Genomic DNA, 17,382 nt, shown 5'->3' with positions numbered 1-17,382 from the left:
CTCAGACATATTTCCTAGTATCTCTGTTATCTATTTGATGATGATCCAGAAGTCTCTGTTCAGGCTTGTGACCCCCAGCCCCACTTAGTCCTGGTCCTACGTTTAGCCACGCACTGTGCCATTTTTTGCTGATGAGTTCTCTCTCTCTCTCTCTCCACACTACCCCCCACAACAAGCTCCTGTCTCTTTTTGTTCCACTTGTCTCCACCTATTGAATGTAACTTGCAACATCAGAACTTGAAGAAATCATCTTAGAACACCAAGAAATCAATGAAATGCCTGTGAGTCTTCTGTACATGCTGATAGTATTTTCCTTTCTCTCTATGGGTACGGTAGCATAGTGGTTATGTTACTGGACTAATAATCCAGAGGCATGGACTAATAATCTGAGACATGAGTTCAAATCTGGGCAATTTAAATTCAGTTAATTAAATAAAATGTGGAATTAAAAAAAAGCTAGTATCAGTAATGTTGACCATGAAACTACCGGATTGTCATAAAAACCCGTCTGGTTCACTAATGTCCTTTAGGGAAGGAAACTTGCCGACCTTACTCGGTCTGACCTATATGTGACTCCAGACCCACAACAATGTAGTTGATTCTTAACTGCCCTCTGAAATGGCCTAGCAAGCCACTCAGTTGTATAAACCCACTACAAAAAGTCATATTAAGAATAAAACCGGATGGAGCAAGAGGACTTCAATGTCCACCATCAAGAGTGGCTCAGTAGCACCATTACTGATTGAGCTGGTCTAGTCCTGAAGGACGTAGCTGACAGACTGGGCCTGCGGCAGGTGGTGAGAGAACCAACATGAGGAAAAAACTTATTAGACCTCGTCCTCACCAATCTACCTGTCGCAGATGCATCTGTCCACGACAGCATTGGTAGGAGTGACCACCGCACAGTCCCGTCTTCACATTGAGGACACCATCCATCGTGTTGTGTGGCACTACCATGCTAAATGGGATAGATTCAGAACAGATCTATCCGTGAGGCGCTGTGGGCCATCAGCAGCAGCAGAATTGTAGTCCACCATAAACTGTAACCTCATGGCCTGGCATATCCCTCACTCAACCCTGGTTCAATGAGGATTGTAGAAGAGCTTGCCAGGACCAGCATCAGGCGTAACTAAAAATGAGGTGCCAACCTGGTGAAGCTACAACACAGGACTACATGCATGCTACACAGCGGAAGCAGTATGCTATAGACAGAGCTAAGGGATCCCACAACAAACGGATCATATCAAAGCTCTGCAGTCCTGCCACATCCAATCATGAATGGTGGTGGACAATTAAACAACTTACAGGAGGAGGAGGCTCCGTGAATATCCCCATCCTCAATGATGGTGGAGTCCAGCACGTCAGTGCAAAAGACAAGGCTGAAGTGTTTGCAACCATCTTCAGCCAGAAGTGCCGAGTGGATGATCCATCTCGGCCTCCTCCCGAGATCCCCACCATCACAGAAGCCAGTCTTCAGCCAATTCAATTCACTCCAAGTGATATCAAGAAACGGCTGAGTGCACTGGATACAGCAAAGGCTATGGGCCCCGACAACATCCCGGGTGTGGTGCTGAAGACTTGTGCTCCAAAATTAGCCGCGCCTCTAGCCAAGCTGTTCCAGTACAGCTACAACACTGGCATCTACCCGACAATGTGGAAAATTGCCCAGGTATGTCCTGTCCACAAAAAGCAGGACAAATCCAATCCGGCCAATTACCGTCCCATCAGTCTACTCTCAATCATCAGCAAAGTGATGGAAGGTGTCGTCGACAGTGCTATCAAGCGGCACTTACTCACCAATAACCTGCTCACCGATGCTCAGTTTGGGTTCCGCCAGGACCACTCGGCCCCTGACCTCATTACAGCCTTGGTCCAAACATGGACAAAAGAGCTGAATTCCAGAGGTGAGATGAGAGTGACTGCCCTTGACATCAAGGCAGCATTTGACCGAGTGTGACATCATGGAGCCCTAGTAAAATTGAATTAAATGGGAATCAGGGGGAAAACTCTCCAGTGGCTGGAGTCATACCTAGCACAAAGGAAGATGGTAGTGGTTGTTGGAGACCAATCATCTCAGCCCCAGGTCATCGCTGCAGGAATTCCCCAGGGCAGTGTCCTGGGCCCAACCATCCTCAGCTGCTTCATCAATGACATTCCCTCCTTCATAAGGTCAGCAGTGGGGATGTTTGCTGATGATTGCACAGTGTTCAGCTTCATTCGCAACCCCTCAGATAATGAAGCATTCCGTGCCCGCATGCAGTAAGACCTGGACAACATCCAGGCATGGGCTGATAAGTGGCAAATAACATTCGCGCCAGATAAGTGCCAGGCAATGACCATCTCCAGCAAGAGAGAGTCTAACCACCTCCTCTGGACGTTCAACGGCATTACCATCGCCAAATCCCCACCATCAACATCCTGAGGGTCATCATTGAGCAGAAACTTAACTGGTCCAGCCACATAAATACTGTGGCTACAAGAGCAGGTCAGAGGCTGGGTATTCTGTGGCGAGTGACTCACCTCCTGACTCTCGAAAACCTTTCCACCATCTACAAGGCACAAGTCAGGAGTGTGATGGAATACTCTCCACTTGCCTGGATGAGTGCAGCTCCAATAACACTCAAGAAGCTCGACACCATCCAGGACAAAGCAGCCCGCTTGATTGGCACCCCATCCACCAACTTAAACATTCATTCCCTTCACCACCGCCACACAGTGGCTGCAGTGTGTACCATCCACAGGATGCACTGCAGCAACTTGCCAAGGCTTCTTCGACAGCACCTCCCAAACCTGCAACCTCTAACACTTAGAAGGACAAGAGCAGCAGGCACATGGGAACAACACCACCTGCACATTCCCCTTCAAGTCACACACCATCCCGACTTGGAAATATATCGGCCGTTCCTTCATCGTCGCTGGGTCAAAATCCTGGAACTCCCTTCCTAACAGCACTGTGGGAGAACCTTCACCACACGGACTGCAGCGGTTCAAGAAGACGGTTCACCACCACCTTCTCAAGGGCAATTAGGGATGGGCAATAAATGCCGGCCTTGCCAGTGACGCCCACACCCCATGAATGAATTTTAAAAAACTCCAGAGTTTAATTTTTGCCTGCTGGACGTGCAAGATTTCTTTGCAGCACTGTCTAAATACAACATTAACTGGATAAGAAGACGAGACATCTGGGATATAGGTTGACCCCATCTTGGTACCATGGTAGCTGTAAACACTAGTGGAAGCATTAATGGTATCCAGGTAGAAAGAAAGACTTGCATTTATATAGCGCCTTTCACAGCCTCAGGACATCCCAATGTGCTTTGCAACCAACTAATTGCTTTTGAAGTATAGCTGCTGTTGTAATGTAGGAAACGTCACAGCCAAATTGCGCACAGCAAGGTCCCACAAACAGCAACGTGATAACGACCAGATAATCTGTTTTAGCGATGCTAATTGAGGGATTGGCTGGGAGACCGTGCTGAATTTTTGGTTATGAAACATTGAATTTTCAGCACAGGAGGCCATTTGGCCCATCTCATCGCTTCAATTGGAACTATCCACTCTAATTCCATTTCACTGTGTCCTACATAAATGGATTTAGAACCCAAATTTATTTTAGAATTGTTGTACACCCCTCCCCCTGGGAAACCGAACACTACTTTGAATTGCTTAATGAACCGTTGCACATTTTTGTTGTGGTATGAGAGGTGGGAAGGGTTAGATAGATTAGGAAGTTTTATATTGCCCAACTCTCCCCAGCTCTATCTGGTATCAAAAATCTTTCTATTACCTCACACTGTAAAGTTGACGTGCTAAACAGGAATCCCCCAGCTGTGCTTGCTGTTCGAAAGCACAGCTGTCTCTGAAACCCCATAAAGATTTGCCGATGCAGAAAATGAGACCTGCATGTGCCACTAACTGTATTCTATCTATTGATGGAACCTCTTCTGATCCCTGGAGAAAGCGAGCAGATGCGACACGCATTGCTTGCCTAATCTGGCATAACCCAGTGATCGTTAGCAGTGAGGGAGCATACACTTTAACAAATGGCCATCAGATGGCCTAAGGCAGATCAGATTTGTTAAGACCACTAGACATACTGCGAAGGGTTTGGGCCATGAAGTGACTGCTGTGAGGGAAACAACCTGGGAATTCAGTGTAATATTTGGTGAAGGTCATTGTTGTGAGAGACTTTGTGCTGGAAGTAGATGAGCTGGGAAATAGATGGCGTGAGAGATTAGGACTGAGAAATAGCTTTATGTCCAGCTGGGTGTAGCTCATGTATGAGGTAAATGGCTTGGAGTGGAAGGGCTCTGCAAGGGAAGAAAGCTGTTGCTGTCACTTTTACCTTCATCCTGGAATTACACTACAGGATTTATTGGTGCCCATAACAGTAGGAAATGATTAAATGATGGCTGCAGTGAGTCCTGACAAAGGCTTTAGGGCCCGCACCATGTGTTATTCTAGATTTTAAAAAAAGAAACTGATTTATTTGTTTCTGTGGTTTGGTGACATGTTTGGTGTACCAATGAGGGGTGCTATACTGGCTTTCCCTGCTGGCACTCTGGGTTTACCTTATTCCCCTCTGTATCTTATCTTCCTCCACTAGTCTGCATTTCCACTGCTATTTGTTGAATCCAAATGTTCTTTGTCGCCTTCTGTTGGTTTTCTCTTGTGTTAAGCTGTTGATGATACAAAGCTGGGTGGGAAAGTAAGTTGTGAGGAGGACACAAAGAGTCTGCAAAGGGATATAGACAGGTTAAGTGAGTGGGCAAGAAGGTGGCAGTTGGAGTGTAATGTGGGGAAATGTGAGGTTATTCCCTTTGGTAGGAAGAATAGAAAAACAGAATATTTTTAAAATGGTGAGAAACTATTAAATGTTGGTGTTCAGAGAGACTTGGGTGTCCTTGTACAAGAAACACAAAAATTTAGCATGCAGGTACAGCAGGCAATTAAGAAAGCAAATGGAATGTTGGCCTTTATTGCATGGGGGTTGGAGTATAAGAGTAAGAAAGTCTTACTACAATTGTACAGGGCTTTGGTGAGACCTCACCTGGAGTACTGTGTACAGTTTTGGTCTCCTTATCTAAGGAAGGATATACTTGCCTTAGAGGCGGTGCAGTGAAGGTTCACTAGATTAATTCCAGGGATGAGTGGGTTGTCCTATGAGGCGAGGTTGAGTAGAATGGGCCTATACTCTCTGGAGTTTAGAAGAATGAGAGGTAATCTAATTGAAGCATACAAGATTATGAGGGGGCTTGACAGGGTAGATGCTGAGAGGTTATTTCCCATGGCTGGAGAGTCTAGAACTAGGGGGCATAGTCTCAGGATAAGAGGTCGGCCATTTAGGACTGAGGAGGAGGAATTTCTTCACTCAGAGGGTTGTGAATCTTTGGAATTCTCTACCCCAGAGGGTTGTGGATTCTCATTCGTTGAATATGTTCAAGGCTGAGGTAGACAGATTTTTGGACTCTAGGGGAATCAAGGGATATGGGGATCGGGCAGGAAAGTGGAGTTGAGGTCAAAGATCAGCCATGATCTGATTTGAATGGCGGAGCAGGCTCGAGGGGCCATGTGGCCTACTCCTGCTCCTATTTCTTATGTTCTTATGTTCTAAGCCTTTCGCTCCTCGAGTGTGAATTTTCTCCACTTGCTCTAATATTCTGCCACCTACTCCACTCCAGGGATTCTCTGCCACCTAGTCCAGGTTTTAGCCAGTCGTGGCTCAATTGGTAGCATTCTCGCCTCTGAGTTAGGAGGTTGTGGGTTTGAGTCCCACTTCTGAGACTTAAGCAGCAAATCTAGGCTGACACTCCAGTGCAGTATGGAGGAAGTGCTGCACTGTCGGAGGTGCTGCCTTTCGGGCGGGCCGTTAAACTGTGGCCATGCCTGCCCTCTCTGGTGGATGTAAAAGATCCAATGGCACTATTTCGAAGTAGAAGAGGGGAGTTCTCCCCGGTGTCCTGGCCAATATTTATCCCTCAACCAACACCACTAAAACAGATTATCTGGTCATTATCACTTTGCTGTTTGTGGGATCTTGCTGTGTGTAAAATTGGTCGCCCAGTTTCTTACATTACAACAGCGAGTGCACTTTAAAAGTACTTCATTGGTTGTGAAGCGCTTTGGGAAGTCCTGCGGCCGTGCAAGTCTTTCTTTTAGCCGTTGTCCGCTCCGCTCCGAGTTTTCCCCGGCTCCTGCTGCTGCTCCGCTCCGGGTTTTCCCAGCCGTTCGCTCCGCTCCGCTCCGGGTTTTCCCCGGCTCCCGCTCCGCTCCGGGTTTTCGCTGTGGCCCCGGCAGTGCATCAATCGTTAGCCTCGGGGACTGGTCGGATCCGGGAGAGAAACGAAGCCGGAATCGAGCCCGAGTCCGGCCCCGAAGCGGCGCAGTCTAACCCGGCCCAGGGCCGGCTTTAGAGCGAGGCGCCTCGGCCTACAATTCTCTTAGCTTCCCCGCACCCCCTCCTCTGTCGGAGCCGACCCTCGGTGCCGGGGGGTGCGGATGGCCGCGATCCGGTGAAGGCGGGGGCCGCTCCGCTCCTCCCCGGGATCGGCCTCTCTCCTCCCCGGGGCCGCAGCCCCTCTCCCGGGGGGCCTTCGCTGCGACCCGACCCGACCCGCGCCGCGTCGATGAGCCTGGAGCCTGGCTGCCGTCCCCGGGTAAGTGGCCGCCTCCTCCACCGGGGCCTCGGGCTCTGGCTGAGGGGAGTTGTGGTGGGAGGGAGGGAGGGGGGGGGGGTGCGAAATCTCTTTGTTCGATGGTGATGTTGGGGCCTCTCGGGCCGGCGTCCCCCGAGGGGTCGATTTGTGATGTTTGCCCCGATGCTGAGAGCCTGGCCCCCTCACCCCCCCCCCCTTGTTTGTGTCGGTGACAGATGGGGCCGAGGCGCAGAGCGGGCCCGCCGGACCTTTAATCCCCGGGACCTCAGCAAACTGATGCCAGCACATGGTGCGGTGAGGCGGGGCAGGGGAAGGATGTTTGGGGTCAGGGATACAGGGCTCTCCCCCAAAACCCATCAACCTCTGGCCTGCCTGGCAGCTCGCCCCCCCCCCCCCCCCCGGCTTTGATTTGCTTGGCAGAAAGGATTGAGTAGCAACCGCAGACATTGCCCAGTGATGGTGTTTATCGTGGTGCTTCAGCCCTAACACTGGAAACTTAGCTAGCAGACAGTCCCATCTGTTAAATGAGTCTCATTTAGTGTCTGCTTATCCCCCCCCCCTTCCCCAATATTCTGTTTTGTCTGATGTGTTACTTCAGACGGCCAGCCTAAGCTCAGTTGGGAGCACCCTCTGAGTCAGAGGTTATGGATTCATAACCCACTCCAGAGACTTGAGCACATCATCCCAGGTTGGATCCTCCAGAAAGTGAACAAAACGTTGGTGCAAAGGTTCTTGTACAAGTGATGTGCTGAATACTTAAAGACTAATCTTACCAATGTACCACTGTCATTCTGTTTCTTTTTAAACTGATCCATGGTTTGGATTATCAACTGATTTTAGACACTTTGTACTGGAGACCAGATTAAGAATTGTTGGGGTCCTGGGCACTAGAAACAGTCAGGGTTAGTGTACAACCCCGTGTCCCCCTCGGGTGTGATCTGCAACGGCAAGTGTCAGGCTTGGTTCAGTGGGTAGCACTCTCACCTCTGAATCAGAAGGTCATGGGTTCAAGTCCCACTCCAGAGACTTGAGTGCATAATCTAGGCTGACTGACCAGTGCAGTACTGAGGGAGTGCTGCACTGTCGGAGGTGCTGTCTTTTGGATGAGATGTTAAACCGAGGAGGACAGAGAAGATCCCATGACATGATTTCAAAGAAGAGCGGGGGACTTCTTCCTGGAGTCCTGGACCAATATTTATCCCTCAACCAATACCTAAAAAAACAGATGATGTAGCCATTATTTCATTGCTGTTTGTGGGAGCTTGCTGTGTGCAAATTGGCTGCTGCCTTTTCGACATTACAACAATGACTACAATTCAAAAATTGGCTGTAAGGTGCTTTGGGACATCCTGAGGTCGTGAATGGCGCTATATAAATGCATGTTTTTTTTCTTAAGTGTTTTTTTTTGGCCTGACTGTGCCTTCGAATGCATGTGGGACTGTGTACAATATCTTGTTATATATGTAATGTACATTTAAAATGTAGTATTTATCAAATTGTTTAAAGGTTGGGGTAATCAGTGTCACAACAGCCTTATTGGCAGCAGATTGGAATAGAGGGTTTCCCCTGCTGGTGTCAGTTTGGCTTTTGTCATACAGGAACTGAGTGATCCCACAAAACTTCCCACTGGATAACTGTGATATGAATCAACCTCGGCACTCTCCATTCCTTCAATGGGTTTTATCTCAATTAGTTTTAAAGCTTCTCTGCTGGCAGCAGTTCCTGTGGTGGCAGTGATCTGGACATTGTCATTGATGAATGATCAAACTTGAGGGATAATGTTTAGTGATTAGGGCTTTTAATGATAATACATAGTGAATAAAATGGACAGTTATTTTAGTGTTTGTATGCTCTCTAGTGTATATTATCCAAAGTGAGAAATGTGTTTCTTAGTTTGTGCCAGTGTGAAGTTCAGTTGGGGCAGATCGCAATCCAGGGTTTTCCATGCTGTTGATGTTTGTGCAATATTTACTGATTTTTCTCACTCGGTGAGCTTGCATTGATTCTCAGGGTCATTAATCCTTCATAGTTGATGTCATCACACGTCAAATACGTGAAGTGTGTTGGCTGGTCATCATGATATCTGCAGCCATCAAACTGAAGGGCAGGTTTGTGTGTATGTGCTGCGTTAGCTGATTTCAGTTGGAGCAGTGCAATTGTTGTCCGGGTTAGAGAGGGAATAATAGTCAAGTGCCTTGTCAGTATCCAGTGATCTTTACTGGCAGTACACGTGCACAGATATTTGCTAAGGGCAGGACTAGGCTTCTCTGTGATGCCCCCTGCAGCCAATTAGCCTGTCACTGCACACTGTTAAGGATTACACGAAGAGCTGCCATTTCTGTGATATATCAAAGTGGCAAAAAGCATCTGCGGAACCGTACCTCAGTGGGGAGTCAGTACCTTCAAGAAAGAATGGGGCGGGGGAGAGAAAATTGGTGGGGAAGAAATGAAAGGATCAGAAATTAGTGATATATATTTTGAAAAAATTAACTGCACTGACTGCATTTGCCAAATGAACATTACTCAAATTGAAGTCAGATAAAGGATCTGTTTCTGATCTCTTTAGTGTGGGAGACAAACTGAGGGTCGTGAAAATGGAGCGGGGGAAAGCAACAAAAATAATTGCACTTAAGTTTGATTTAGCAGGTAAATGCTTAATATCCCAATAACCAGGGAACAGTGCTGACTGTCGATGTGGGTTTAGCAACATCGCCCCCCGGCCCTCGGTGTAGCCCTGTAAATCGTCCAGATCACCACACTCAGCCCTGCCTGCTCAGCACTCCTTTGTTAATTGTATCTATATGATTTATATCAATTAGTGTTAATTGTATTCACGTGGTGCGTATCACTTGGGGACTGTTGTATCCATTTATATGAGAGCTTATCTAGAGTGTGGGTTGTGTTGATATCTGTGAATAAAGAGTTGGAAGCAACTGAAGACCAGGCTCTAGTGTTCTATCCTTCACCACCTGGCTATCCAATTTATTACACTCTTGTCCTTGTTGATCTTCACTGGCTGCTGTTCCCCTAGTGCATCAAATTTAAAATCCTCATCTACAAATCGCCTTGTGGCCTTGCCCCCACCCTGCCTCTGCTGTGCCCTTCGGTCCTCTGACTCTGGCCTCCTCTGCAACCTGCCCTCCGAGCCACTTTTGATGGCAGAGCCATCAGCCATCTTGGCCCTACTCTCGGGACCTCCCTCCAGAGATGCTTTCACCCCCCACCCCCACCGTCCTCCATGCCTCGACACTTATTTCTTCAACCAAGCTTTTGTTTACCTCTTCTAACTCTCACACAAAGGAATCAGTGTTCATACCTTTTCCTCCTCTGTGAAGCACCATTCCATGTTCAAGGCATTGTACAAAAACAAGTTATTACAGACTCCCGCCAATATTTTCAGGAAGTAAAGTTCCTCATTGGGAGCACTTGGAAAGGTCACTCAGCGTACAGTGTAAGATATGCTGCCAAATGTGGATTCTACATTGCTGTTAGATCATATGAGGATGAGTCTTGGTTTCATCACAGAGACTGGGGAGAGTCGGAACGGTGGTATGTTTCAACTTCAGGAAAAATAGGAGAGGAGTAATGACTATAATTGTGTTCATATAATGGAGACAGATGTGAAGGGTTGCAGCAGACTGAAAGGTTGAAAGCTAGAAAAGGTGACCCCTCAAATGGCAAACATTCTCTTGTATCCTGGCCATAAGTGCAAGATGATTGTTAGAAAAACTTTGCTGAATATAGAATAGCATTCATCCCTTGGTTAGATGTGAGCTTTATATAGTTCAGAGCTGTTGAGGGGAAGTTTTTGGCACTAAAGTGGAATTTTGGCTTCTTTGAGACTGAGGTAAGAGGCTGGTTGGATTTGAGTGATGTGTAGAAATTGTGTCTTCAAAGAATTGAAAGCATTTTTAATACTATATGGACGGGAATACAGGAAATTGATATTTAGTGATTTAACCATTGCACCTTGAGAGGATTGGAGTGCACTGGGTGGTGTATGGTTTTAAGGGAATTGATAATTGTAGAGCAGAATCATTAGGAAAAGAGTGGATGTGTTTGGATAGTGAGCAAAGGAAGTTGTATACATGGGAAAGGAGGAGACTGAATTAATTGACATAGATTCGGATGAAGAGCTAACATTGGAGCATGGAATGATTTGGGAGGAAACTAGTTTGCCATGAGCATAGATTTGATGGAAGACCATCTAATAACTCGTTTAGAAGTTACTATTAACCTGACCCAGTCAGAGGTTTTGAAAATGTCAAGGCCATGATAAATAAATCACTAAAGTGTCTTACGCCAACCTCAAAGCTGCATAACATCAGCAAAAGATGCCGACAGAAAGGCCATGCCCAAAACAATGCTGCCGCTCGTGGAGTAAGCCAGAACTTTGAGCGTTATAACTTGAGAAAGTGTGGATATAATGGTAACAGGGCGACAGTGAAGGGTAAAATGGAACCCCTTTCTTAAGGACAAGATGAATACAAGGAGAAAGAAGATTGGTATTGCTGCAGGAGAGACAGCTAAAGTAGAGGAGCAAGTTTGGAGGCATCCCTCTTGCACGCAATAGAAAGGATATCATCAAGATCAGAGGTCATATTTGGAATTCAGAGGGTGTAGGATCTAACGGAACTGGCAGGGATAAAATTTGATGTTGGTCATATTGATCGAATAGAATGGAGCAGTGGAGGGAGGATTAGAATTAGTGGAGAAAATAATTCAAAAAGGTCAGCTTTTTCATCGAGAGCTGGCAACTGAACCACTGGGATGGGAGAAAGGTGAAAGAGGGGATTCATAGAAGTTTCAGGAAACATCTTTGGTAAGGGACCAGAAGAATGTCAGTTGGAGGGAAAGGAGGGCAGCAGCTGACACTTCTGAATAAAATTATATTTTACCAGTGGATTTACAAACATTACAAGCAGACATAGGGATGTCCCACAGTGAGTCAGACTGATCAAGGCACTCGGCGTGAAGGAAGAATTTATTTTTGGGAAGAGGCTAGGACAATGCCAGACCTGAGGGTGTGAGAAGAGTGAGGTACAACACCAGCCATGCTAGTTAGAATAGTGTCAGGTTAATGTTTCAGAACTAGTCGACTGAAATCAGATTTTAAGCCCAACTTCTACATTAAACTTGTACTTTTGCAAAAGTTGGGTTGACGTAGTTTATTGCTCTGATCCAATGCACTGACCTCTCAAGCACCGGTCCTATGGGCAGCTTATTCTGTTGGAGTTGTGCAGTTCACCATGATTTAAAGTTGATCTTTTTGTATTAGTCTGTTTTGCTTATAGGGAATGTCAAAGTACTTCTCCCCCTGCCCTTAGCACCCCTCACAAGTTGGACTTTTAATAAAGAAAGAATGACCTGCAATTATATAGCGCCCTTCATGACCTCAGGCCGCCCCAAAGCGCTTTACAACCAATGAAGTACTTTTGAAGTGTAGTCACTCTTGTAATGTAGGAAACACAGCAGCCAATTTGCGCACAGCAAGGTTCCACAAACAGCAGTATGATAAGGACCAGATAATCTGTTTACAGTGATGATGGTTGAGGGATAAATATTGACCAGGACACTGGGGCGAACTCTCTTGCTCTTCTTCAAATAATGCCATGAGATCATTTATGTCCACCTGAGAAGGGCCCTTGGTTTAATGTCTAATCCGACAGGGAGGCAGCACTCCCTCCGTACTGCACTGGAGCGTCAGCCTGGATTACGTGCTCAAGTCTCTGGAGTGGGATTTGAACCCACAACCTCTGACTCAGAGGTGACAGTGCTACCAACTGAGCCACAGCTGAAAATAAAGTTTACATGGTTTCTTAACTGAAAATAGATTCCCACCACCATGTTAGGTTTTCTGGATGGAATAAAATCCTCCTGTATGTCTTGTCCCAATTCACTGTGTGCATGTTTGGGGTGGGGTGGAGGGGGAGGAGTCAAAGTTTTGGATACCAATTCTGGTGTCGTTGAAAAGTTCAAAGCTTTGATGTTGATTCGATTGTTTCAATCAATTAAATGAAGTTTCTGTTCTTGCCAATGTTCATGTTTTGGTCACCACTGAACGTTCCAATTGTGTTAGCGTGTCCTGGTTAGCATTTAGGAGACCCACTCATTGTTTTCGTCCCCTAGTTGGGTGTTTCCCGGGTGCGAGAGCTGCCATGGTGCGTCTCCAGCTGAAGCAACCAGGAATCTCTCCTCGGAGAGAGGAGACGACAATTTAAACAATTTTTCCCTGGCCCTTTTAGCAGTGACTGGGGAGTGAGGAGTGAGAGTACTTCATCTAAATTATTCCTCAATGTACGTCCCCCTTTAAATATATTATCTTTCTCAAAATGATGACCACTTTAAGTTACTTATATTTTCCCCCTGATCCCCTTCCCACTAATCTGCCCCGCTCTGGGTCTGTGTGGACCCAGGGAGATGCGAGAGCCGTAGGGAAATGCCTGACCTGTGACATGGCTGAGATTGGGAACTCAGTATTCAGAATATGGTGACCCAACATCCTGAGGCACTCGGAATGTGCTCCTCCAGTTCACTTCAATGCTCTGGTCCTGTGTTAGCTTGTTCTGTTGAGTACCTGCTAATCAGGGTATTTTCTCCAGGCTCCTTTGTACTGCAGGCACGGACTTGGGAGTGCGGCCCAAGAGCTGCTGAAGGAAGTGGCCCTGGAAATAGTGGATGCATTGGTGGTCATCTTCCAAAATTCTATAGACTCTGGAACAGTTCCTGCAGATTGGAGGGTGGCAAATATAACCCCACTATTTAAAAAAGGAGGGAGAGAAAAAACAGGGAATTACAGCCCAGTTAGCCTAACATCAGTGGTGGGGAAAATGTCTAGAGTCTATTATAAAGGATGTGATAACAGAACACTTGGAGGGCATTAACGGGATTGGACAAAGTCAGCATGGGTTTATGAAAGGGACATCATGCTTAACAAATCTACTGGAGTTTTTTGAGGAGGTAACTAGTAGAATAGATAGGGGAGAACCAGTGGATGTGGTGTATTTGGATTTTCAGAAGGCTTTTGATAAGGTCCCACACAAGAGGTTAGTGTGCAAAATTAAAGCACATGGGATTGGGGGGAATATACTGGCATGGATTGAGAATTGGTTGACAGAAAGGAAACAGAGAGTAGGAATAAACGGATCTTCTTCCAGATGGCAGGCAGTGACTAGTGGGGTACCACAGGGATCAGTGCTTGGACCCCAGCTATTCACAATATATATCAATGATTTGGATGAGGGAACTGAATGTAACATTTCCAAGTTTGCAGACGACACAAAGCTGGGGTGGAATGTGAGCTGTGAGGAGGATGCAAAGTGATTTAGACTAGTTGGGTGAGTGGGCAAGAACATGGCAGATGCAGTATAATGTGGATAAATGTGAGGTTATCCGCTTGGTTGTAAAAACAGAAAGGCACATTATTATCTGAATGATGATAGATTGGGAAAAGGGGAGGTGCAACGAGACCTGGGTGTCCTTGTACACCAGTCGCTGAAAGCGAGCATTCAGGTGCAGCAAGCAGTTAGCAAGGCGAATGGTATATTGGCCTTCATTGCAAGAGGATTTGAGTACAGGAACGGGGATGCCTTGCTGCAATTACACAGGGCCTTGGTGAGACCACATCTGGAGTATTGTGTGCAGTTTTAGTTTCCTTATCTGAGGAAGGATGTCCTTGCCATGGAGGGAGTGCGACAAAGATTTACCAGACTGATTCCTGGGATGGCAGGACTAACGTATGAGGAGAGATTGGGTCAACTAGGCCTATATTCACTAGAGCTTAGAAGAATGAGAGGTGATCTCATCGAAACATATAAAATTCTAACAGGACTAGACAGACTAGATGCAGGGAGGATGTTCCCGATGGATGGGGAATCCATAACCAGGGGTCACAGTCTCAGGATACGGGGTATGCCATTTAGAACCGAGATGAGGAGAAATTTCTTCACTCAGAGGGTGGTGAACCTGTGGAATTCTCTACCACAGAAGGCAGTGGAGGCCAAGTCATTAGATGTATTCAAGAAGGCGATAGATATATTTCTTAATGCTGAAGGGATCAAGGGATATGGGGAAAAAGCGGGAACAGGGTACTGAGTTAAATGATTAGCCATGATCATTTTGAATGGCGGACCTGGTCCAAAGGGCCGAATGGCTTTCTCTTGTTCCTATTTTCTATGTTTCTATGTAACTCACACCACTGGCCTTTTCCTGAACCAGTGCCAAAGAGTCTTGCATGCGTGGAAAGAAAGAGAGAAAGGACGTGTATTTATATCACGCCTTTCACGACCTCAGGACATCCCAAAGCACTTTACAAGTAATGAAGTGTTGTAATGTGGGGAAAGGCGGAAACCAATTTTTGCACAGCAAGGTCCCACAAACAGCAATGAGATAATGATCAGATTTTTTTTTTAGTGATATCGATTGAGGGATAAATGTTGGCCAGGACACCGGAGAGAACTCCCGTGATGGTTTGTCCACAGTATGCATGAAATAATTGCATGAAATTCTAGTGCAGTGCAGTAAAATGCATGCGTGTTGACATCAGCGGTGTTTTTAGTGGCCTGCGTTAGGCCGCTTTGGCTCACTGGAAAACGTACTCCCAGCTGCTGCTTTAACAAAATCCAGTGTTGTCCCTTCAGTTGGCCGGCGGCCGCAGGACTCCCCAGGCAATGGGAACAGCGGTTGAAGAACAATATAAACCAGTAAATCCTTCCCCCCCCCCCCCCCCCCCCCCCCCCCCACCACCATTCTCAAAAATACAAAGGCTAAGTTATTCATGTGTCTGCCGTGAAACTGGAGTAGCAGAGTGTTGTACAGAGCATCACTCATGTTTCTAGAGGTGCTGTCAGTAGCAGATGTGTGATTCTCCTACTGTCCATATAAACCCTCTGAGACCCACGTCTGTAAGGGTCCCATGTTCTAGGGTTTGCTCTCCATTTACCTTATTAATGGTAAGGTTCTTGTCAGGACCAGTCTTGCCAATAGACATAAACAGAGGAGATCTGCAGCTGGTTCTCGAGTGCAGCTGTCAAGGGACTAAATGTGTATTTGATGTTTAAAAACGTGTATCTTAGGTATTTAATCAAGGGGAGCTACTGTAAAAATGAGACCGTAATCTCTTTAACCTATTGCCTTTCAGGCATGTGCTCTGCTTTTCCTTCTCCTACTAGCTACAAAAAAAATTTGTCATTTTCTAATAGTACATGGAATCATAGAATCATAGAGCTTTACAGCACGGAAGGAGGCCATTCGGCCCATCATGTCCGTGTCGGTTGAAAAGAGCTATCCAGCTTAATCGCACGTTCCAGCATTTGGTCCGTAGCCCTGTACATTACACACTTCAAGTGCACATCCAAGTACTTTTTAAATGAGTTGAGGATTTCTGCCCCGCCACCCTTTCAGGCAGTGAGTTCCAGACCCCCACCACCCTCTGGGTGAAAAAATTTCTCCTCCGCTCCCCTCTAATCCTTCTACCAATTACTTTAAGTCTATGCCCCCTGTTCACTGACCCCTCTGCTAAGGGAAATAGGTCCTCCCTATCCACTCTATCCAGTCCCGTCATAATTTTATACACCTCAATTAAATCACCCCTCAGCCTCCTTTTGTTCCAAAGAAAACAACCCCAGCTTATCCAATCTTTTCTCAGAGCTAAAATTCTCCAGCCCTAGCAACATCCTTGTAAATCTCCTGTACCCTCTCTAGTGCAATCACATCTTTCCTGTAATGTGGTGACCAGAACTGTACACAGTGCTCAAGCTGTGGCCTAACCAGTGTTTTATACAGTTCTAGCATAACCTCCCTGCTCTTATATTCTATCCCTCTGCCAATAAAGGAAAGTATCCCCTATGCCTTCTTAACCACCTTATCTACCTGTCCTGCTACCTTCAGGATCTGTGAACATGCACTCCAAGGTCCCTCTGTTCCTCTACACCTCTCAGTATCCTACCATTTATTGTGTGTTCCCTTGCCTTGTTTGCCCTCCCCAAATGCAACACCTCATACTTCTCCGGATTGAATTCCATTTGCCACTTTTCTGTCCATCTGACCAGTCCATTGATATCTTCCTGCAGTCTACAGCTTTCCTACTCACTATCAACCATGTGGCCAATTTTTGTATCATCTGCATACCTCTTTAATCATGTCCCCCATATTTAAGTCCAAATCATTAATATATACCACAAGAAGCAAGGGACCTAGTTCTGAGCCCTGCAGAACCCCACTGTGCCTTCAAGTCACAAAAAAACCCATCAACCATTACCTTTTGCTTCCTGCCACTGAGCCAATTTTGGACCCAACTTGCTACTTTCCCTTGGATCCCATGGGTGTTTACTTTTTTGACCAGTCTGCCATGTGGGACCTTGTCAAAAGCCTTGCTAAAATCCATGTGGACTACATCAAACGCATTACCCTCATCTACCCTCCTTGTTACCTCCTCAAAAAAATTCAATCAAGTTAGTCAGACACAACCTTCCCTTAGCAAATCCATGCTAACTGTCCTTGATCAACCCATGCCTTTCTAAATGACAATTTATGCTGTCACTCAGAATTTGCCCACCACCGAGGTGAGACTGACTGGCCTATAATTACTCAGTCTATCCTTTTCTCCCTTTTTAAACAATGGTACAATGTTAGCATTCCTCCAATCCTCCGGCACCACGCCTGTAGCCAGGGAAGATTGGAAAATGATGGTCAGAGCCTCCGCTATTTCCTCTCTCGCTTCTCTTAA

General features: G+C 46.3%; 1 protein-coding gene across 5 annotated transcripts in view; it reads left to right on the top strand.

Annotated features, from left to right (window-relative positions):
• The window catches only part of LOC137304692 (zinc finger protein 609-like), a 188,750-nt gene that overhangs the window by 19,502 nt on the left and 151,866 nt on the right, over positions 1–17,382 (top strand). For 4 of the 5 annotated variants that reach the window (XM_067973355.1, XM_067973356.1, XM_067973352.1 and 1 more), the window contains exon 1: positions 6,313–6,656. The exons of the other annotated variant lie outside the window; for it this stretch is intronic. The gene's annotated coding sequence lies outside the window, so the exon portion shown is untranslated. Of the gene's footprint in view, positions 1–6,312; positions 6,657–17,382 lie in introns of those variants that run through there. 5 annotated transcript variants of the gene reach the window in all.

This window comes from Heptranchias perlo, chromosome 38, assembly GCF_035084215.1.
Source record: "Heptranchias perlo isolate sHepPer1 chromosome 38, sHepPer1.hap1, whole genome shotgun sequence".
Classification (NCBI taxonomy): domain Eukaryota; kingdom Metazoa; phylum Chordata; class Chondrichthyes; order Hexanchiformes; family Hexanchidae; genus Heptranchias; species Heptranchias perlo.
The sequence above is the reverse complement of the archived record's forward strand: the minus strand, read 5'-3'. Positions and strand labels throughout refer to the sequence as shown.